The sequence below is a fragment of the Thalassophryne amazonica genome, chromosome 23, assembly GCF_902500255.1.
Source record: "Thalassophryne amazonica chromosome 23, fThaAma1.1, whole genome shotgun sequence".
Lineage (NCBI taxonomy): Eukaryota > Metazoa > Chordata > Actinopteri > Batrachoidiformes > Batrachoididae > Thalassophryne > Thalassophryne amazonica.
Window position 1 is genome coordinate 35,099,759 of NC_047125.1, and position 23,171 is coordinate 35,122,929.

A 23,171-nucleotide genomic window follows, 5' to 3' on the forward strand; every position below is an offset into this window, starting at 1 on the left:
GACGGGGGGGGGGGGGGGGGGGCTGTTGTTGCCATGGTGTTATGCAGCTGTTGCCCAGGCGATGCTGCTGCAGCTGTTGCCCAGGCGATGCTGCTGCAGCTGTTGCTAGGGAACAGAGATGGGTGTTGCTCTGTGTGTGTGTGTGTGTGTGTGTGTGTGTGTGTGTGTGTGTGTGTGTGTGTGTGTGTGTGTGTGTGTGTGTGTGTGTGTGTGTGTGTTGTTACCTGTACAGGTGTGTGTGGTCGACTCGTCAGCTGGTTCTCACAGACTGTCAGTTCATAGAACTCCTGGATATCTGCACACAAACGTGTTTGCAACATGACACTCAGTTTGTAAGTGTGTGTGTGTGTGTGTGCATTCAGTCATATCAGCACTCACATGTTACATAACATACATGCCCTGATTGTATGTAATGTGCGTGTTGACATATGCAGCATTAAAGGGTCACCTTTACATGTTCCATGTCTCTGAATGGAACATGTTTCTTCCACCTGCTGAATATAGTGAAGATTCGTCCCATCCTGTCTGTGGCTGATGCTGAGACCCTGATTCGTGCGTTTGTCTCTTCTAGGTTGGACTACTGCAATGTTCTATTTTCTGGTCTAGTGCTTGGAACAGGTCACTCTTAGTCCAGCATTAGGGCTCTCCAATTGGTTCAAAATGCTGCTGCCAGACTTTTTGACATGAAGCAGAAAGTTTGACCACATTACACCCATTTTGGCGTCTCTTCACTGGCTTCCTGTCCCAGTGAGATCAGATTTTAAGGTTCTGCTACTAGTCTATAAAATTGTTCACAGACTGGCACCTCCCTGCTTAGCTGACCTAATTAAACCTTACGTACCGGCCCAGGCTTTACGTTCTCAGGGTGCAGGACTACTTTGTGTCCCTAAGGTGAATAAGAAGTCTGTAGGTCACAGAGCTTTCTCTTATCATGTCTCTGTTCTGTGGAATGATCTCCCTGCATCAATAAAACAGTCAGATTCTGTGGAGACTTTCAAGTCCAGACTTAAGACACATTTATTTTCCCTTTCGTATGTCTGGCATATTGGTACAGTATGTTACTATGCTTTTTACTCTTTTAAATTAATTTTATTAGTAAACAGAGCGTGCCGCAGCCTCAACTTTACCTACCTACCTTACCTACCCTACCTTTCTGGGTCTGTTAGTGAAGCTTAGGGCTAGTGGCCGGCAATCACCTTAGTATTTCTTGTGTTTGTCTTGTTGTTTAATGCTGACAAATTATACTGTTTTTGTTGTCTTTCTGATGCCTGATTCTGTTTTTTTTTCTCTCTGTTTGAGGTGCAGCTCCATCCAGAGATGGGTGTGGTATCTGTTCCAGAAACCACACTGTGCACCAGCAACATTCCCTGTATGTTTGTTTTGTGAATTGTTCTGTAATTTGTGTCTGTATCATGGCCCAAGCAGAAGGTCACCCCTTTGAGTCTGGTCTGCTGCAGGTTTCTTCCTCAATATCATCAGAAGGAGTTTTTTTCTGACCACTGTCACCTGTGTTCTTGCTCAGGGGGGTTGGTGAGGTTAGACCTTACTCATGTGAAGCACCTCGAGGCAGGTTTGTTGTGATGTGGCGCTATATAAATGAAAGAAATTGAAATGGAATTGAATTGACCTCTCCACCTAAAAGGTTCAAATGCTCCCGCAAGGTGACCCTGACCTCAAAGTCCTGTTCAGGAGTGACTGTGAACTGGAGCACGAGGTCCAGAGCTCAATCGCCATTATTGCTTCACAGTCAGAGGGTGAAGTTGTGCATTTACAGGTTGAAACTGGAGGATGCGTCAGACATAGGAGACATCACATGTAGGGCACATCTTATGTAGGAGACATCAGGACTCCCACAAACAGCTCTGGAGTTTAAAATGGTTTAGTGAATGACTTAGTGAATGGTGCTGTGGATCTCTTTGGTTGGCTGCAATCTTGTAGGCCACTGAGGAATGTAGCAGAGCTCTTCTTGCCTGCTCCCAGGTTCGGTGGTACTGGAGGATGAGACTCAGGGCTGAGGTAACAGAGGAGTGTGACACTGTGAAAGAAAACTGGGGAGGTTGTTGACCATACAGGAGAACCCAGAAGATGAGGATGGTCAACTGTTGTGTGCAAGTTCAGTCCATGACAACTGAGATGACCAGGTTCGCGGGCTGTTGAGAGGCGATGATCCGGAGCACCTTCTCCAACTCCTGGATCAGGCATTCTGTCTGTCCATTGGCCTGAGGATGGTAGCTGGAGGTTAGGCAAGAGGTGACCCACAGTAAGCGGCAGAATTCCCTCAAAAACCTAGAGATGAATTGAGGTCCTTGAGCTGATACAATGTCCAGCCTGAAAACATGAGACAACATAACATCGGCCGTTTCCTTGGGCGAGGGGAGCTTAGGCAGGGGAATGAAGTGAGCCGTTTTAGACAGTCTATCATCAACAGTCAGTATAACAGCGTTGCCCTTTGAGGGTGGCAGACCAGTTACAAAGTCAATGCAAAGGTGTGACCACAGATGCGTAGGAACCGGCAAGGGTAGTAGAGTACCCACAGGTGGGCGATTGGAGGACTTATGCATGGCACTCACTTGACAGGCATTAACATACTCAGTGACATCTTGGGTCAAACACAGCCACCAGAACCTTTGTTGAACTACGTAAACTGTCTTCTTTATACAAGGGTGGCACACATAGCAGCTGTCATGGCTCCACTTAATAACTTTCCCCCTCAGAGAGGCAGGAACAAACAATTTGCCACACAGACAACCAGGAGGACATGGGATGTTACCCAATGCGGAACTCACTCTGGACTCGATTTCCCAGGTTTTAGCCGAAATGAAACAAGAGATGGATAGAATAGTACCGGGGTCAGTGGGCGCATCCGCGGGTTTACCTTGCCACAACAGCATATCCAGTTTGCTGTTCTTTGAGCCTGGTTGGTAAGACAATACAAAATTGAAGTGGCTGAAGAAAATAGCCCACCTAGTCTGCCTAGCATTAAGGCACTTAGCGGTACGGAGATAAGCCAGAGTTTTGTGGTCAGTATATACTAGAAACAGCATTTGTGCCCCTCCAACCAGTGGCCCACTCCTCAAAGGCCACTTAATCTCCAACAGTTCGCAGTCTCCAATGCTATAATTGCATTCAGCTATGGTCAGTTTCTTAGACAGGAAGGCACAGGGATGCAGCTGAATATCCGAGGGTTTCATCTATGATAAGACCACTCCAACACCCACGTCAGAAGCCTCCATCAGGGAGGAGCAACACGGGGGGCCGCAGTGAAGCATTGTTTTAGGACCTGAAAGGCTTCATCGCACTCCGGTGTCCACGTGAACAGCCAAAGAGATGATGTCAACTCATGTAACAGAGCCGCGATAGTACTGAAATTGCGAATGAACGAATCCCAAAAGAAAGACAGCAGGAGAATTCGTGAGCAATTCATTGTGCCCAGTGGGCATGTTAAATGCTGTCTTCCACTCATCACCTTGTCTGATCCTGATGAAATGATATATGCTACATAAATCGAGCTTTGTGAATATCTTAGCATCTTGCAGCAACTCAAACGCCATGAAATGAGTGGCAGAGGGTATCGGTCTTAACCGTGATATCATTAAGCCCCCGTAATCTATGCACAGGCGGAGTGACTTATCTTTCTTTTCAACAAAAAAGAACCCTGCCCCTGTGGATGATGAAGAGGAACGAATCAAACTGGCCACGGGTGACTCCTGAATATACTCATTCATAGCGGTGCATTCAGGTGCAGAAAGAGAAAACCGCTTTCCTCAGGAGGCTTGCCCCTGGGAGGAGCTCGATAGCACAATCATATTCGTGTTGCGGCGGCAAAGACTTGGCTTTAGATTTGCTGAATACAGGTGCTGGATCATGGTAACATGAAGGTACCCTGGCAAGATCCAGGTTTGAAACTGGTGGAGACTGTTCAGGATTCAGCAGATAGTTATTAATGCATGCAGGTCCCAATGAATGAATCTGTCTTTTTGTCCAATCAAAGTTCAGACCATGTCGTTGCAGCCAGAGGTGCCCTAATATTGCTGGGTGAGTCATATTGTCAATACGTGAAAATTATGGACTCCGAATGGTTCTCTGTCATGATCATACGAACTGACTGGGTGCGGTAAGTTATTAGACCTAATTTGTGGTCGTCCACAGCGTGCACCACCAGAGGGCGCGAGAGCTGAAACAGTTTAAAATGGAGGGTCCTGGCAAGAGAAGACAACAACAAATTAGCATCAACAATAAACAACAATAAAATAGACAAATGAGTGTATATTAATTTTACAGGAATAATATTCTGCGCCGTGGAGGAAGACATAGAATTTTGACTCGCTGGATTTGGACCACGCTGAAGCACCCCTGACTGGGCATCCAGAGATCATGTGACCCGTCTGACCACAGTAAAAACACAGTCCTTCCTCACAGCGTCGTCGACATTCTTCAGGTGATAGATGAGTTCTTCCCAGCTGCATCAGTTTCTCCGTGCTGCAGTGGGGTGAGTCATGACGGATTGACTTGTGGAGAGGTTCAGAGACGTAGCTGAATGGTGAGCAGGAAAACAAGCTTCTCGGTGGGGCCTGTCCGTCAACTGACAGTCGATACTGATAGCCTGTGCTCTGAGCTCATCGAGGTCTTCGGGAAGGTCAACGGTGACAAGCTGGTCCTGGATGTTATCTGCCAGTCCCTGGAAGAACACGTCAACGAGAGCAACGGGATTCCACTTGCTCTTCAGTGCCAAGATGACTCCATTCCACCGTAGCCTACATCACAGCTCAACTGGTGATGTGAGTGATCATGAATGCTATCTTCGTCCCTTCGTTTAGAAACACTGATGACATGAGCCAGAAGTGTAACTCACACTGAGTAATAAAGAGTCTGACGTCACCCATTTCTCTGGAGAATTGTTCTGGATGAGACAGCTGGTTGCAAAACCCTGGTTCGGGTTCGGAAGCCGGTGAGGCTGCTGACGGTCCCGGAAGTAGAGTATTGGAGTTACTGGTAGTCATATCAGAACTGGCCTGATGATCAAACTTTGACAGAAGTTGCTCCATCTGAGTGCTCACAGAAGACAAGAAGGAGTCCTGGAGTTTAGCAAGCTCGCTGAACCTGGCGCTAAGAGTGGTTAGCCGGTCTTCTTGTTTTGCTAGCTGCTGACTGTGAAAGCCTACCGCCTGCTGAAAGGTGTCAGAGTCTGCTGTGTCCATTGTGGGCTAGATTGATCTGTCAGACTCGATTGTCAGGAATGGCTGGACACAGATGCAGGACTCAGACAGACGGCTCTAAAGTTTAAAACGGTTTACTGAATGACTTAGCTGGGGTCAGTATACAATCCAGTCCAAAAGAAGCAACAATAGGATAATCATCAGGCTAAAGGCGTGGTCAGGAAACAGGCAGGTGATCGATCAGCTTTACCCGGCACTCAGTGCTTTTTTTGGTTCTTGTTTTTGAGAGATGCTTGTTGTTTTATTTCATGCCCTTCTGTCTATTCCTACTGTTCTATGTGACACTGAAATTTCCCCATTGAGGGATGAATAAAGGCTTTTCTTATCACAAAACATGAGGAGGCAGGCAGGACTAGAAACACACGAACAGAGCTGGAAGGAAGGCACAAGGTGCATCGATCTGGCAAGGAGCTCCTGCACCACCAAGCACCAAGAGAGAGATGAGAGAGATAGGGACAGAAGAAACCCAAGCAGGAAAAACACCAGCAAGAGAGCTCACAATCCAGCAGAATAACTAAACAGAACAAACATGACACAATGCAAAAAATCCAAACCCTGACAACATCAGACATTAGATGTAGGACACATCAGACGTAGGAGATATGAGGCGTAGCATACATCAGACATGGGGTGCATCACATGTAGGACACATCAGATGTAGGGTGCATCACACGTAGAAGACATCCGACGTAGGACACATCAGACGTAGGAGACATCAGACATGGGAGACATCAGATGGAGGACGCATCAGATGTAGGAGACATCAGATGTAGGACGCATCCGATGTAGGAGACATCAGACGCAGGAGACATCAGACGTAGCAGACATCATTGTTCCACCACCACGTCCTCCTTGCTGATCAACTTTTTAAAAAACACCATCTTCTTTAACTCTTGAAATCTTTTTCTGTTCTTCTCACAACACCCGTCCACAGCATCAAAGTTTATTGTTGAACCTTCTTGAGATGGTCGTCTCTGGTCGTGGTCTCCTGGACCGTCATGTTCTTGGTTTCAGACTTCTTCTTCATCATCCTCTGACATCATCAAACTTAAGTAAGGACTTCCATGTCACCACGCTGCCACTGAGTGTTATCAGCTCTGTGTGTCTGCATGTCTGTCTGTCTGTGTGATTACCCAGCAGTGCTTGGAACAGGTCACTCTGGAAGATGTTCAGCAGTTTCTCTGCATGACCTTTGACCCCTTCACCTGCTCCCAGCTGACAGGCTTCCATCACCTGCAGAGCGCGCTCAGTATCTCCAAAACACAAGACAATGTTATTGCACCATACTGCACTCTAATGAACCATACTGAGCCATACTGCACACTACTGTACTGTACTGCACCATACTGCGCTCTACTGTACTGTACTGCACTTTAATGTACTGCACCATACTGCACTCTGCTGTACCATACTGCACTCTACTGTACTGTACTGCACCATACTGCACTCTACTGTACTGTACTGCACTTTAATGTACTGCACCATACTGCACTCTGTTGTACCATACTGCACTCTACTGTACTGTACTGCACCATACTGCGCTCTACTGTACTCCACTTTAATGTACTGCACCACACTGCACTCTGCTGTACCATACTGCACTCTACTGTACTGTACTGCACCATACTGCGCTCTACTGTACTGTACTCTACTTTAATGTACTGCACCATACTGCACTCTGCTGTACCATACTGCACTCTACTGTACTGTACTGCACCACAGTGCACTCTACTGCACCATAGTGCCACTGTACTGTACTGCATTTTAATGTACTGCACCATATTGCATTCTGCTGTACCATACTGCACTCTACTGTACTGTACTGCACCATACTGCACTCTACTGTACTGTACTGCACCATACTGCGCTCTACTGTACTGCACCATACTGCATTCTGCAGTACCATACTGCACTCTACTGTACTGTACTGCACCATACTGCATTCTGCTGTACCATACTGCACTCTACTGTACTGTACTGCACTCTGCTGTACCATACTGCGCTCTACTGTACTGTACTGCACTTTAATGTACTGCACCATACTGCACACTGCTGTACCATACTGCACTCTGCTGTACCATACTGCACTCTACTGTACTGTACTGCACCATACTGCGCTCTACTGTACTGTACTCCACTTTAATGTACTGCACCATACTGCACTCTGCTGTACCATACTGCACTCTACTGTACTGTACTGCACTCTGCTGTACCATACTGCATTCTACTGTACTGTAAGTAAGTAAGTAAGTAAGCTTTATTTATAAAGTGCCTTTCACAGACCAGGGTCACAAAGCGCTGCACATGGCATACAAAAATAATCTAAAAATAACATACGAAAACAATAAAATACAATATTAGGCTAAAAAGCTAACTTAAAGAAATGCGTCTTTAGTTGCCTTCTAAAAGTATCTATACAATCCAGAGAACAAAGGGCACAGGGAAGCTCATTCCAGAGGCTAGGCGCCACCACTTTAAAAGATCTGTCCCTGCGAGTTTTAAAACGGGTCCGAGGAACCATCAACAGGTTCTGATTGGACGACCTGAGGCTCCTGGAGGAAGCATAAGGCTGGATCAGGTCCCTGATGTACTCCGGTGCCTGTCCATGCAGAGCTCTAAAAGTCAATAGCAGGATTTTGTAATGAATCCTGTAGGAGACAGGCAGCCAATGCAAAGTATTAAGAATAGGAGTAATATGGTCCCTCCTGCGGGTGCGGGTAAGCAGGCGCGCAGCAGAATTTTGCACAAGCTGCAGGCGGGCCAACTCCTTCTTATTCAGACAGGTGAAAAGACTGTTACAATAATCCAAACGCGATGAGACGAACGCATGAACAATCATCTCAAGCTCTTTTAAAGTCACCATCTTACGGAGCTTAGAGATGTTCTGAATTTGGAAAAAACAGTTCTTAACCAGGTAATTTGTGTGCTGCTCCAGAGACATTCCTCCATCCAAAATGACACCCAGGTTACGCAGGCTGCTTTTGACCGTACAGCTTAGGCTACCGAGATGCTGCTTAATTCCAGGTACAGCACTATCTGGTGCTACAATCAGAGTCTCAGTCTTATTGGAATTTAACTGCAGACTGTTCTCAGTGAGCCATTCCTTAATTTTAGCCAAACAATTTGTGAGAGAGCAGAGTTTCTGTGGCTCAGTTGTCTTAAAAGAGCAGTACAGCTGCAGATCATCGGCATACAAATGATAGGACACATCACTGAACTGCTGGATCAGCTTACTGAGAGGAAGGAGATACAACGAGAACAAAACAGGTCCCAAGACTGATCCCTGTGGCACACCCCACAGAAGATCTGCAGATTCTGACACTGCATTGCCCACCTTCACACTAAAAGTTCTACCAGTCAGGTAAGAGGTAAACCACTCTAAAACACAACCTGACATTCCAACCAAATCTGTACTGCACTTTAATGTACTGTACCATACTGCACTCTGCTGTACCATACTGCACTCTGCTGTACCATACTGCACTGTGCTGTACCATACTGCACTCTACTGTACTCTACTGCACTCTAATGTACCTTACCGCACACTGTTGTACCATACTGCACTCTGCTGTACTATACTGCATTCTACTGTACTGTACTGCACTTTAATGTACTGTACCATACTGCACTCTGCTGTACCATACTGCACTCTACTGTACTCTACTGCACTCTAATGTACCTTACCACACACTGTTGTACCATACTGCACTCTGCTGTACTATACTGCATTCTACTGTACTGTACTGCACTTTAATGTACTGTACCATACTGCACTCTGCTGTACCATACTGCACTCTACTGTACTCTACTGCACTCTAATGTACCTTACTGCACACTGTTGTACCATACTGCACTCTGCTGTACTATACTGCATTCTACTGTACTGTACTGCACTTTAATGTACTGCACCATACTGCACACTACTGTACTCTACTGCACTCTAATGTACCATACTGCACTCTGTTGTACCATACTGCACTCTGCTGTACTATACTGCATTCTACTGTACTGTACTGCACTTTAATGTACCGCTCCATACTGCACCCTACTGCACTGCACCTGTACACACATCTAGTAACACTAAGAAATACAGATATACACACACATAGTAACATAAAGACAGAAATAGTAACACAAACACACACTTACAAACTCAAATAAACACAAACAAACAAACAAAGGTTTTCAAAATGTCTCACCTTCTCGTCTCAGCGGCATGTCGTCTGTCTCTTCCAACATAAATCCTCTTTAGGGATTTTACAAACACCCACTGCATGCTGGGTAATGCAGTCCTAATCCTGCACGGCCCCTCCCACATCCACAGAAAGCGGCTTTTACTTTCAACTTGATTGACAGGTCTGTGATAAGAACATGTGACGCTTTAACCTGCAGACTGCTGCTTTAAATGAAGGACCTGTTCGCTCGCTCCATGGACGACCAACACGTAGACCCGGATGTTGAACCGCAGTGAGACCAGAAAAGTCTGAGGGCGGTTAAAGCCCCTGTTTGAGTCTGGGGACCTGGTATCATCTCGCCAGACAACTGAACCTGTTGTCCTGAGGGATGACACAAGGCGCTCCCGGTGTGTAGTGGGCGCCCTGTATGGCAGCATCCTGAGATCACAGTGAATGTGAGGCATTATTGTAAAGCACATTGAGTATCTGATGCAGATGGAAAAAGCACTATATAAATGCAGTCCATTTACCATTTGTCCCACCCTGGACTGATCGGGAGCTGTGCCTGCAGGGATTTGATGGACTTCCAGATGCTCAGCGACTGGAACACACTCAGGAGATGATCCACAAGTTCTGAGTGAAGGGTGAATACCAGCAGCAGCCCCTGATGACTTTCACAAAGAGTTAGACGTCCTCCTCCCAAACTCTCAACACTTCCTCACCTGATATTAAACTTTTATTTTGACATTGTACCATTCATACTTCTAAGATGGCGTCTTCCTACAGAAACGATTTCCTTCCGTTTTTACTCTTTAATAGATAAATCATATAGTTTTGGAAAATTAAAGCACTGTTCTGAATACTGTAAGTGTATGTTCACTGGTTATTATTGGCATTTGAAGGCGCTGCATTCTGATGATGGTATTTCAACTGGTCTGATGGTATTTGACATTAATATGTGTATTGATCTGGTGACAGTCTTTTTTAATTACATTTTTTTAGCTCCCAATTTTCTATAGGAATACAAACTGCCTACAGGCGCTGCACTAGTAAAGACAAATGGCAGTCATGTGACCCACTTTAAACCTCTCTTTAATGAGGGTCACGTGACTGCAGTCGCGCTGAGATATTTGTTGATAAATGATTTTTATTGCAGACAGTGAACTCACCACTGAAACTGGTTTAATTTAAAGTGACACTGTGTCATTTTTAAAGTTTAAAATAACAGCTTCAAAGCCTTTCAGATGACACACCAGCGTTTCTGTCACAAAACCGCCATCATGTTGTGCACACCTGGACCAATCAGAGTTCAGAGGTGGGGTGGAGTCTGTCCTGATTGGCTGGTTTTTGGAACTGGAGGCGCTGTCGCGGGTTTCTCTCAGAAAATTAGAATATTTTGAAAACGTGTGTGATGTTGTGTACTGAACACACCTCTGTGGTACTGAGCCAGACCGACAGATTCACGTATTTATACCGCAGGAATATTCCCTTCAACTTTAAATAGTTTGAGATACTTTTAAAATTTTTTATTTGTAATTCTCACAAATATGTGTGAAACATTTTACTTTATATATCATGAGTGTTAGACAAAGTAAAATTTTCATGTTCTGAAAAACCTGAAAAAAATATTGAACTTTTTTTACAATATTGTAAATTTTGTTTTAGATGATTTGGGTTATTCATTTATTTATTTTTTGTTGCTGTGAAAAAAAAAAAATCACGTCACAGGTTTTTAAGCTTGTTTTATAAAAACACAGTTGTCTGGTTCAGATTTTTTTTCTTCGTAATTTTGTGGTGATGACACACTCATCCTCTTTTCCCTTTTCTCCTCTGCAGATATGAAGTTAAATTTGTCTCATTAATAGGAGCGAGCGTCATGCAGCAACACGAAGCTCACTCATGGTACGGGGCGTCCTAAACAGGAAGTGCCAAATTTTGAATCCACAGTAAAACAGGAAAATGTTCAAATGTCAAACACTTCCTGGATTGACAGACAAGATCCCATGGAATCTCGCGGGAACTCAGTGACAAGCTCACACTCAACAGGGAAGTGCCAATTTATCAGTCACAGTGAAACAGCAAATGTCAAACACTTCCTGGCATGGGTGGAGCTAGAGTGGAGGACAGGGTTTCACTGGACTCCCCTGAAATCTGATTGGACACAGATGATTGACATGTCACAGCACCACACGTCTGGTTGAAAGAGCTGCATTTTGAAATCAGTGAGTCACATTGACTGCTAGGTTCCTCCTGTCCAGTAGTTGGTGCTGTGTGCCACAAAAAGTTCTAATCCACCTTAGTAGAAGAAGAAAAATGTTTGCTTCAGATTTGAACTGAACACATCGTTTGAACTGTGGACTTCTAATCACAAACTTATATTGGTGAGTAAACGACTGTATTTTATGTCAGAAATGAGGTCCAGGTTAGTAAAAGCAGCATTTCTCCTTTAATTCAGGTTGTCTTATTGTTGTTGGTTTATTAGTGAAGCAGATAACTGAAACAATCCTTCAAATGGTGATACAAGCATCAGATTCAGCACAAATACAGCTGGAGCAAAATTAATGGAGCAACTTTAACTTTTGACCCCTGTACAAACTGAAACTGACCTTTGTCACCATTCTTGCTGCTTTTACCTCATAACTCCATAACATACAGTAACAGATTGTCCAGACTGTACCTTTTTGGAATCTTTATCATCAGGCAAATAATGTGGTGTAGTTTTCAATATGATTGGAGCATCTTTTAATTTTGACCCCTGTGTAATTCTTCAGTTGACCCCTACCTGGCTGACTACTGAAAATTCAAGTGGCCAATCAGTTTTTTTTTTTTTTATGGATTATTTGTGCTGAATGTGATGTATCACCATTTGCAGGATTCCACTCTAAATATTCTCTTATCTGCTGCACTATATATGAGATGTAAGATGTTGCTCCTCACTGTTTCTCAGTTGCCCTCAAAAGTATTGGAACACTTGGTATTTCACACATTTTAATTTGTTTATACCATTTCAAATATATATTTTTTTTCTAAAATTATCTTCCTTAAACTCAAACTGAAAGCAAATCTCTACAACTTGATATAAATGAATTAAAAATCTAAAGTCCATCTTCCTGATGAAGTGGTGTAGAGGAGGATTTTCTTCAAAAGAAGACCTGAAAGTTCAGCTACAATTTGACAGAAAGTACATTTGAGATAAAAGACTAGATTTGATGTTTTGGTGAAAGAAACGTTTGTATTTCTTCATAATTGATGTAAATAAAGTCCAAGACACACGTATTGTTCATGTTTCCATCCCTGACTTGTCTAAAGAAAACTGGCAATAAAACTGATTATTATTTACAGGTTTAATCAAGTTTTAGAGATTTGCTTTCAGTTTGAGTTTGAGGAAGATAATTTTAGAAATTTTATTTCTTTATTTCTAGTATTTAAAATGGGATAAACAAATTAAAATATGTGAAATTCCAAGTGTTCCAATACTTTTGGAGGGCACAGTATCCTAACCTTATGAGTCAAAATGAGTGTGATATTATTACTGTTTTGTTTAAGAAGGTTTATATTTTCACTGTTGCTGCCACCTTTGTGTCAAATCATAGTTATATATCATAATGATATGACTATACTGAGATACAATCATTTGTCCATATTGTACAGCCCGACTGTCAACTAGCTGAAAACTTTGAATATTAATTTACATCTACATAAAAGAAAAATGCTTAAAAAGGTGGGGAGTCGGGGGGGGGGGGGGGTGGAGCTCCCAACAGAAGCTGAAAGGTTTTAGTCCTGTTCATGCTCCCAAGAACCATTTTACTGAAAAAAAAAAAACTCTGAAGGACCTAAAGGACATGGTTAGATGGTGAGGAGCTTTTCAAGGCATGTGAGAGGCAAACGAAGAAAAATCCTTAAAAAAAAAAAAAAGGACGGGGGATCTGGGGGGTCTGGTTGCCACCCCAGAAGCTGAAAGGTTTTTGCCATGCTAATGCTCCCCTGAAGCATTTACTCAAAGTCTGAAGGACCTAAATGACATGGTGAGATGCTGACGAGCTTCACTTGTTCATGTCCATGTACCCGGCGCAACTGAAAATTAAGCTGAGCACCGGAGAGAAGATGTTTGGATCGCTAACGAGCGCCGCAACGCTATTGAAGGAGCTGGGGGTCGAGGTGCGATACGAGGAGAGGGAGCGCATTGAGGAGGAACTGAAGGATGGATGGAGGAGCCAAGAGAGGAGAAGGAGGGGGTGCATTTGTCGTCAGCTGATCTCAAGACTTTTCTGCAAGGGGAGGATTAAAGGGACTCTACCATTAAGGTGGACAATAAGCCTGTTTTAACTAACCTAATGATAAGGTTAGTGGATTTACGGTAGCTATAACTAATGGACTCAAAGGAACATAATAAGCGTCACTAAGTTTTATTATTCAAATATATTTTGTTGTCACAGAATAAGGTTATATGTTAGATAGTCCAAGGCGGTTATGCTGACTTTATGAGTGGAACACACTCACCTGGACCTTTTTTACAGTTTAGTGTAATATTGGTCACACTTACACTGTGTGTATTTTTTTCCACAGAGAGGGTAGGTCACACCTCTCTGCCCCAGTACCAACAGGGATCTGACAGGGTCATAGTTCAGCTACTGTGTCAGATTGATATAGTGGAAGTTCAATTCTATGTTCTTTGTGTTTTGTTTGTCCTGACATATATAACTGATATCACTTTGTTAGGGGTTAGATACACTCTGATGTCCAAGAGTAAACAGGTAGAGAACTATACTGTGAGATCCTATAGGGATTATGACTGAGTTGAATTTCATAAGTTACAATATAAGAGGAATCAATAATCCGATCAAGAGGAAGAAAATTCTGGGACAATTAAAGAAGCTACACTGTTCTGTTGCTCTGATACAGGAAACACACCTGACAGAGGTGGAGCATCTAAAACTGAAGAGAGAGTGGGTCAATCAGGTTTATAGCTCATCATGTGGGAGAGCAAAGAAGAGAGGGGTTGCCATATTGTTTAATAAATCTGTGTATTATAATAATGATGATGAAGGCAGGTATGTTATGGTGATAGGCACAACTTCAGGAATGAAAGTAACTGTACTTAATGTGTATGCCCCAAATGAAGACTGTCCACACTTTATCACAAAGGTAGCAGCTTTACAGCAGACAAAAGTGAGGGGATTATACTGGTAGGGGGTGACTTCAATTGCACCTTGAACTCAAAGCTGGACAGGTTACCTACAATAAGAATATCTCACTCTAAAATGTCTAAGGGGCTGTCAGATATGATGAAGGAATTGGGCCTCGTAGATATTTGGTGGCAACTTCACCCTAATGAGAGAGACTTCACGGTTATGTCCCAAGTACACGGAAGTTATTCAAGGATAGATTTTTTTCTGCTTATCAAAAACTGAATTACACAGGGTAAAAGAGTGTATAACTGAACCAATAACTATTTCGGACTATGGCCCTGTGACTATGAAAATTAACTTGGGAGCAGATAACTATTTTAAACACTGGAGGCTTAATGTCTCATTATTAATGGATACAAACATCAGACAAGAAATACAAAGAGCTCTGACTGAATACTTTGCTATCAATGATGATGGTAGTGTCTCCCCCTCAGTTGTATGGGATGCCAGTAAGGCCACAATAAGAGGGAAGATTATTTCTATTGGATCTAGAATAAAGAAACAAAGGCTTGCAAAACAACAAGGATTGGAAGCAGAAATAAAAAAAATTAACAAGGGAACACAAACAATACGGAAATAAAGACATTTTAAATAAAATAAAGTCAGACAACAACTGGATGAAGTTTTGACACATAAGGCAGAAGGAGCTCTCAGATACACTAACAGAAAATATGAAATGGGTAATAAAGCCAGTAGGCTACTGGCCTTTCAACTCAGAAAAGCCCAATCTAGCCGTGCAGTCCCCAAGATAACTCAACTCAACTCAACTTTTTTTCTTATATAGCGCCAAATCACAACAAACAGTTGCCCCAAGGCGCTCCATATTGTAAGGCAAGGCCATACAATAATTACGGAAAAACCCCAATGGTCAAAACGACCCCCTATGAGCAAGCACTTGGCCACAGTGGGAAGGAAAAACTCCCTTTTAACAGGAAGAAACCTCCAGCAGAACCAGGCTCAGGGAGGGGCAGTCTTCTGCTGGGACTGGTTGGGACTGAGGGAAAAAATCAGGAAAAAGACATGCTGTGGAGGGGAGCAGAGATCGATCACTAATGATTAAATGCAGAGTGATGCATACGGAGCAAAAAGAGAAAGAAACAGTGCATCATGGGAACCCCCCAGCAGTCTAAGTCTATAGCAGCATAACTAAGGGATGGTTCAGGGTCACCTGATCCAGCCCTAACTATAAGCTTTAGCGAAAAGGAAAGTTTTAAGCCTAATCTTAAAAGTAGAGAGGGTATCTGTCTCCCTGATCTGAATTGGGAGCTGGTTCCACAGGAGAGGAGCCTGAAAGCTGAAGGCTCTGCCTCCCATTCTACTCTTACAAACCCTAGGAACTACAAGTAAGCCTGCAGTCTGAGAGCGAAGCGCTCTAATGGGGTAATATGGTACTACGAGGTCCCTAAGATAAGATGGGACCTGATTATTCAAAACCTTATAAGTAAGAAGAAGAATTTTAAATTCTATTCTAGCATTAACAGGAAGCCAATGAAGAGGAGGCCAACACGGGTGAGATATGCTCTCTCCTGCTAGTCCCCGTCAGTACTCTAGCTGCAGCATTTTGAATTAACTGAAGGCTTTTTAGGGAACTTTTAGGACAAACCTGATAATAATGAATTACAATAGTCCAGCCTAGAGGAAATAAATGCATGAATTAGTTTTTCAGCATCACTCTGAGACAAGACCTTTCTGATTTTAGAGATATTGCGTAAATGCAAAAAAGCAGTCCTACATATTTGTTTAATATGCGCTTTGAATGACATATCCTGATCAAAAATGACTCCAAGATTTCTCACAGTATTACTAGAGATCAGGGAAATGCCATCCAGGGTAAGGATCTGGTTAGACACCATGTTTCTAAGATTTGTGGGGCCAAGTACAATAACATAATAAGATAAGGAACCCAGAGACCAATCAGATAGAAACCGATCCAACCAAAATATCAGATTCCTTTGCAACATACTACAAACAACTATATAGGACTGATGAATCAGAATTCAGGAGAAAGGAGAGTGCAGAGTTCTTAGGGCCCCTTAAATTGAATAAACTATCAAGTGAGGAAGCAGAACTATTAATAAAACCCATCACAGAAAGTGAAATTAAAGAAACTACTACCAAACTAAAAAATAATAAATCACCAGGAACAGACGGTTTCTCCAGAGAATACTACAAAATATTTGTGAATGAACTCACTCCATACTATGTAAATTATACAACTACGCACTGAAATCAGGAAATCCCCAAACTCGTGGTCAGAAGCCATAATAACGGTCATACATAAGGAGGGAAAGGACCCACTTCAGTGTACTAGTTACTGCCCAATAAGTCTAATATGTGTGGATTATAAAATCTTGACTTCTATATTGGCTACCAGAGTTCAAAAAATATTAAGAAATTATACACCCAGATTCAAATGGGGTTCATACCAGGACGTCAAGGAACAAATAACATTAGGAGAGCTCTGAATTTGCAGACAATTGCAGCAAGGGAGAAACAACCGTTGATGCTTCTCGGCTTAGATGCAGAGAAGGCATTTGATCGAGCTGACTGGATATTTCTGAGGCAGACACTGCTAGAAATGGATTTTGGAAAGGAATTTGTGACCTGGATCAGTCTCTTGTATAAAGAGCCTTGCTCCAAAGTAAGAGTCAATGGCCACTGCTCTAGTCCCTTTGGGATTGAGCGAGGTGTGAGACAGAGGGACTTGTTATCACCCATCTTATTCACTGTAAGTATTGAACCTCTGGCAGAGGCAATACGCCAAAACACACAGATTCAAGGGATAGCAGATGAAGGAGGGGCAATCCATAAAATAGCTCTGTTCGCGGACGACATTTTGCTTTTTATAAAAAATCCACTCCTTTCCATTCCCATGTGTATAAAATGTCTACATAAATACAGGTCAGTATCAGGATACAAAATTAATGAGACTAAATCAGAAGCCATGATGATCTCGGGTACCTGGCCTACACAACTGAATAACGGCATCTCCTTTCGCTGGTCTAAACAGGGATTTAGGTATCTAGGAGTCATTATCACACCTAACCCCACTCAGTTATTTGAGGCCAATTATAGCAAATTAATTAGACAAATAAAGAGGGATGTGACACACTGGGAGGTGCTTCCCCTGTCTTTAATTGGTAGAGACAGTAAAAATGAACCTATTGCCTAGACTTCTTTTTTTGTTTCAGTCCCTCCCAGTAAGAGTACCTGTTCCCACTCTAAAAATGTTAGATAAACTAATAACATTTATTTGGCAAAGGAAGAGGCCGAGGATAAAACTGAAATGCCTCCATCTGCCTAAGGACAGGGGAGGACTGAATTTACCAAACTTTAAAAATTACTATTGGGCTGCACAAATAAACGCAATCATGGCATGGCTTAGAAATGATCAGGAGACAATATGGACTCGGACAGAGCAGGATTCAATTAAGGGTGTCCCTTTATCAATACTGCCCTTTATTGATATAAAGTCAATCAAAAAGATTAAATTAAAGAATGAATGGATAAAACACACTTTAAAAATTTGGACAACAGTTAAAAAGTGCTTGGGGGCCGCAGTCAATCTCAAGGGCTATGCCTATAGTAGGAAACATAGAATTCCCCCCCTCGGTGTGGGATAGTGGGTTTAGAAGATGGGCAGAAAAAGGTCTCCACACAATTAATCAACTCTTTATAGAAACAGAATTCAAATCCTTCTCCCAACTTGAAGAACAATTTGATCTCCCTTTGAACAATTTCTATAGATATCTCCAGATCAGACACTATATCACAAGCCATAAAGAAAAGGAGATGATTAGTAAAGTCCCAAATGAGATGGAGTATTTTATCAGTATTACAGAGAAACACTTCCCACACAAAAATGACACATATCTAATATATACAAAAGGTTGATAACTGACACTGTGCAAAACACAAATTATATCAAGGAAAAATGGGAGTTGGAAATGAATATAATAACTGAAGACTCTACATGGAATGACATATGTACAGGTTGCCATAAGGGAATTAATAGCCAATTGTGGAAGGAATTTGACTGGAAAGTGAAAATCAGATACTTTTATACTCCTCTTACCATCTCTTCATTTGTAAAAAATCCTACTATAGCACTATGTTGGTGGAACTGTGGAAATATTGGAGACACCACACACATTTTTTGGGAATGTCCAGTAATAAAGGAATATTGGGACAACATTAAAAAAAGAGATAGACACTATTTTAGGAATAAATGTTGTCCCAGAACCTATGTTGTTCCTGTTGGGAGCCATTCCTTACAACCCCTGGCAAAAATCATGGACTCTCCGGCCTCTGAGGATGTTCATTCAGTTGTTTAATTTTGTAGAAAAAAAGCAGATCACAGACATGACACAAAACTAAAGTCATTTCAAATGGCAACTTTCTGGCTTTAAGAAACACTATAAGAAATCAGGGGAAAAAAATTGTGGTAGTCAGTAACGGTTACTTTTTTAGACCAAGCAGAGGGAAAAAAACATGGACTCACTCAATTCTGAGGAAAAAATGATGGAATCATGAAAAACAAAAGAACGCTCCAACACATCACTAGTATTTTGTTGCACCATCTCTGGCTTTTATAACAGCTTGCAGTCTCTGAGGCATGGACTTAATGAGTGACAAACAGTACTCTTCATCAATCTGGCTCCAACTTTCTCTGATTGCTGTTGCCAGATCAGCTTTGCAGGTTGGAGCCTTGTCTGGACCATTTTCTTCAACTTCCACCAAAGATTTTCAATTGGATTAAGATCCGGACTATTTGCAGGCCATGACATTGACTCTATGTGTCTTTTTGCAAGGAATGTTTTCACAGTTTTTGCTCTATGGCAAGATGCATTATCATCTTGAAAAATGATTTCATCATCCCCAAACATCCTTTCAATTGATGGGATAAGAAAAGTGTCCAAAATATCAACATAAACTTGTGCATTTATTGATGATGTAATGACAGCCATCTCCCCAGTGCCTTTACCTGACATGCAGCCCCATATCATCAGTGACTGTGGAAATTTACATGTTCTCTTCAGGCAGTCATCTTTATAAATCTCATTGGAACGGCACCAAACAAAAGTTCCAGCATCATCACCTTGCCCAATGCAGATTCGAGATTCATCACTGAATATGACTTTCATCCAGTCATCCACAGTCCACGATTGCTTTTCCTTAGCCCATTGTAACCTTGTTTTTTTCTGTTTAGGTGTTAATGATGGCTTTCGTTTAGCTTTTCTGTATGTAAATCCCATTTCCTTTAGGCGGTTTCTTACAGTTCGGTCACAGACGTTGACTCCAGTTTCCTCCCATTCGTTCCTCATTTGTTTTGTTGTGCATTTTCGATTTTTGAGACATATTGCTTTAAGTTTTCTGTCTTGATGCTTTGATGTCTTCCTTGGTCTACCAGTATGTTTGCCTTTAACAACCTTTCCATGTTGTTTGTATTTGGTCCAGAGTTTAGACACAGCTGACTGTGAACAACCAACATCTTTTGCAACATTGCATGATGATTTACTCTCTTTTAAGAGTTTGATAATCCTCTCCTTTGTTTCAATTGACATCTCTCGTGTTGGAGCCATGATTCATGTCAGTCCACTTGGTGCAACAGCTCTCCAAGGTGTGATCACTCTTTTTTAGATGCAGACTAATGAGCAGATCTGATTTGATGCAGGTGTTAGTTTTGGGGATGAAAATTTACAGGGTGATTCCATCATTTATTCCTCAGAATTGATTGATTCCATATTTTTTTCCCTCTGCTTGGTCTAAAAAAGTAACCGTTACTGACTGCCACAATCTTTTTTCCTGATTTCTTATAGTGTTTCTTAAAGCCAGAAAGTTGCCATTTGAAATGACTTTAGTTTTGTGTCATGTCTGTGATCTGCTTTTTTTCTACAAAATTAAACAACTGAATGAACATCCTCTGAGGCCGGTGATTCCATCATTATTGCCAGGGGTTGTAATGCAGATCAGCGATATATACTGAGGATTCTTTTGCTGATAGCAAAGAAAATGATTACGGTGAACTGGAAAGATGTAAAACCGCCAACTATAGATCAATGGGTACAGAGACTGAAAAATGTTTATATAATGGAGCGAATGACTGTAAATCTCCAGCTATCCATGGACACTTTTGAGCAAAAATGGGCATGTATTTCGAGATACGTGGATGTTTGATGAGAAGTATGATAAAATACTGTTCCTGTATTACTCTTTGGAAAATCTACCTTAGCCACCATTTATAGACGTTATCTACTATACCCCTAAATCATTGTGTGTGTATATATATATATATATATATAAAGAAGAAAAAAAAAAGAGAAAAGTGAAAAAAAAAAGGAAAAAACAAAGAAAACCTTCTTACTTTGTGGGAAATGTGTCAGGAAATGTTATGTTTAATGTGTTAAATGGTTAAATAGAGTTCAAAAAAATTTTTTACACTTATGTACCCTGATTGTAAAACAGCCCACATACACACAAATACACACACTGTGTAATTATCTTCATTAAAGGTCTGTTGCTGAAAAAAGACACTTGGGAGACTTTTACATATTAAAGACTATGTGGAAGTTCGATATCACAAGTCCTGTTACCACCAGTACACCAGGTTCTTGATGAAGTCCACTGCAACAGTTACTGGGACCACAGAAGACGAAACGTCAGACATGACATTATGAGGTCAATGTAATAATTTGCCCAGACTGAACATATCTTCATATATTGTCTACAGACACAGTGTTTGTTGTACAATGTTTTCCATTATTTAATCGTGTGCATGTGTTTCAGAAATGAGCCGACCTTTGACGTCAGCTACAAGATCTTCTGTGAGCAGATCATCAGGCAAAGAATCGGCTCAGATGAAAGTTCATCAGTGTCGTGAACGAGCCCGAGGACACTGATGCTTCAAACTGCAGGTAATGTAACTGAAATACACCGTCTGTCAACTCTGGAGTAAAAACACTGCAGCAGTTCTAAATGATAAATCATTCTAAATAAGTTTGAACCGCTCTCCAAGCTCATAATGTTTTTGCCTCTTTGTTATGACTCTCATAGCTGCTGAACTCAAGATGTCAATGTTGTAACTATCCCCCCCCATCCCAAAATTCTATAATGGTAAATGTAATTTGTAATAATGGCTCAAGTTTAGCCCCTTTCATGGAACACTAGGACACTTTACCCAACAGAATAAACACACAGAATTAAATATCTCAAATAATAATCTTATACTCTAAAAACGCTAATCCAATATTGTATTGATATGTTGCAGGCTGACCCTGGACTTCCCTCAGCTAGTGTTTCACCCCCCAACAAGTGCAATATAAGTGAGCTGGTTCTCGCCGAGACACTTGCTGCAGACAGAGGTGTCAAGTAACGAAGTACAAATACTTCACTACTGTAATTAGGTACACTTTTTAGGTATCTATACTTTACTCCTTTACTTATTTTTCTGCCTACTTCTGACTTCTACTTATTACATTTTCACACAAGTATCTGTACTTTCTATTCCTTACATTTTTAAAACAAACAGCCTCATTACTCTTGGCTTCAGCGCCGGTGGATGAGCACAGCGCAGCGCAGCGCATCCACCGGCGCGGCTCCACCTGAAGCCCGAGGTGCCAGCGCGGAGTTATCTGACCATGGGTCCGAAGAAGGCACTGACGGCGGAGGAGGGAGACGATATCAAGAAGTCCCTGGACTTTTTGTCTGAGGAAATCTCTGTTGTTAAAATGCAGCAGAAATCCATTATGGAGCTGGTGGAAGACGTGAAGGCTCTCCGGATCCAGAATGCAGAGAAAGACCGGCGTCTGGTGTACCTGGGGAACCGTGTATGATGAACGACGTTATTATTACAGGAATTCATCTTAAACCTCGATCCTATGCACGGGCAGTGTCAGAAGACAGCGGAGGGGAGGCCAGTGAGCAGGAGGCCAGCTCAGTGGAACAACAGGTGGCTGACTTCCTGCAATCTAAAGGTATTCAAATGGACTGTAATAACATTGAAGCGTGCCACCCCCTGCCCAGGAGAGAGGATGGAGACAAGCGAGCAGTTATAATGAGGTTTGTCAACAGAAAACATAAAATGGCATTGTTAAAACAGGGACGGAAACTCAAAGGAACAAACGTATTCATCAATGAACATCTGATCAAAAGAAACACAGACATCGCCAGGAAAGCTCGTTTCTTAAAAAAAGCAGGGAAAAATTCAACAGACATGGACATCCAACTGAAAAACATTCATCAAATTGAACGGAACACCAGAACAAGTGAAGGTTATGGTAATCAGGAACATCGAGGAACTGGACAAATACGACCAATAAGGTATGAGGACACAAACACATCACAACACCATGACACAGACCAGAGGAACCTATTCATCTACTACATCATCTACATCTGGAGACAAGAAGGATGTAACTCAAAGGATTGCTGATCATGGAAAAGTAGAACTGAGAACATTTAAATACACAGACCACAATGTACTGGACTTGGAGCACGATATAGACCCGGACAATAATTTCTTCTCAAATATCAATGACAGTTGTTGCTATTATACAGATGAACAGTTTAATCGGATCATTAAAACGGATAAC

General features: G+C 42.0%; 1 long non-coding RNA gene across 1 annotated transcript; it reads right to left on the reverse strand.

Moving 5' to 3' along the window:
- Positions 1-85: 85 nt before the first annotated feature.
- Positions 86-9,859, reverse strand: LOC117504686. The gene is made up of 3 exons (XR_004558878.1): positions 9,416-9,859; positions 6,350-6,469; positions 86-295 (listed from the first exon to the last, which is right to left on the reverse strand). It is a non-coding gene; the product is annotated as an uncharacterized LOC117504686 (long non-coding RNA).
- Positions 9,860-23,171: the final 13,312 nt, after the last annotated feature.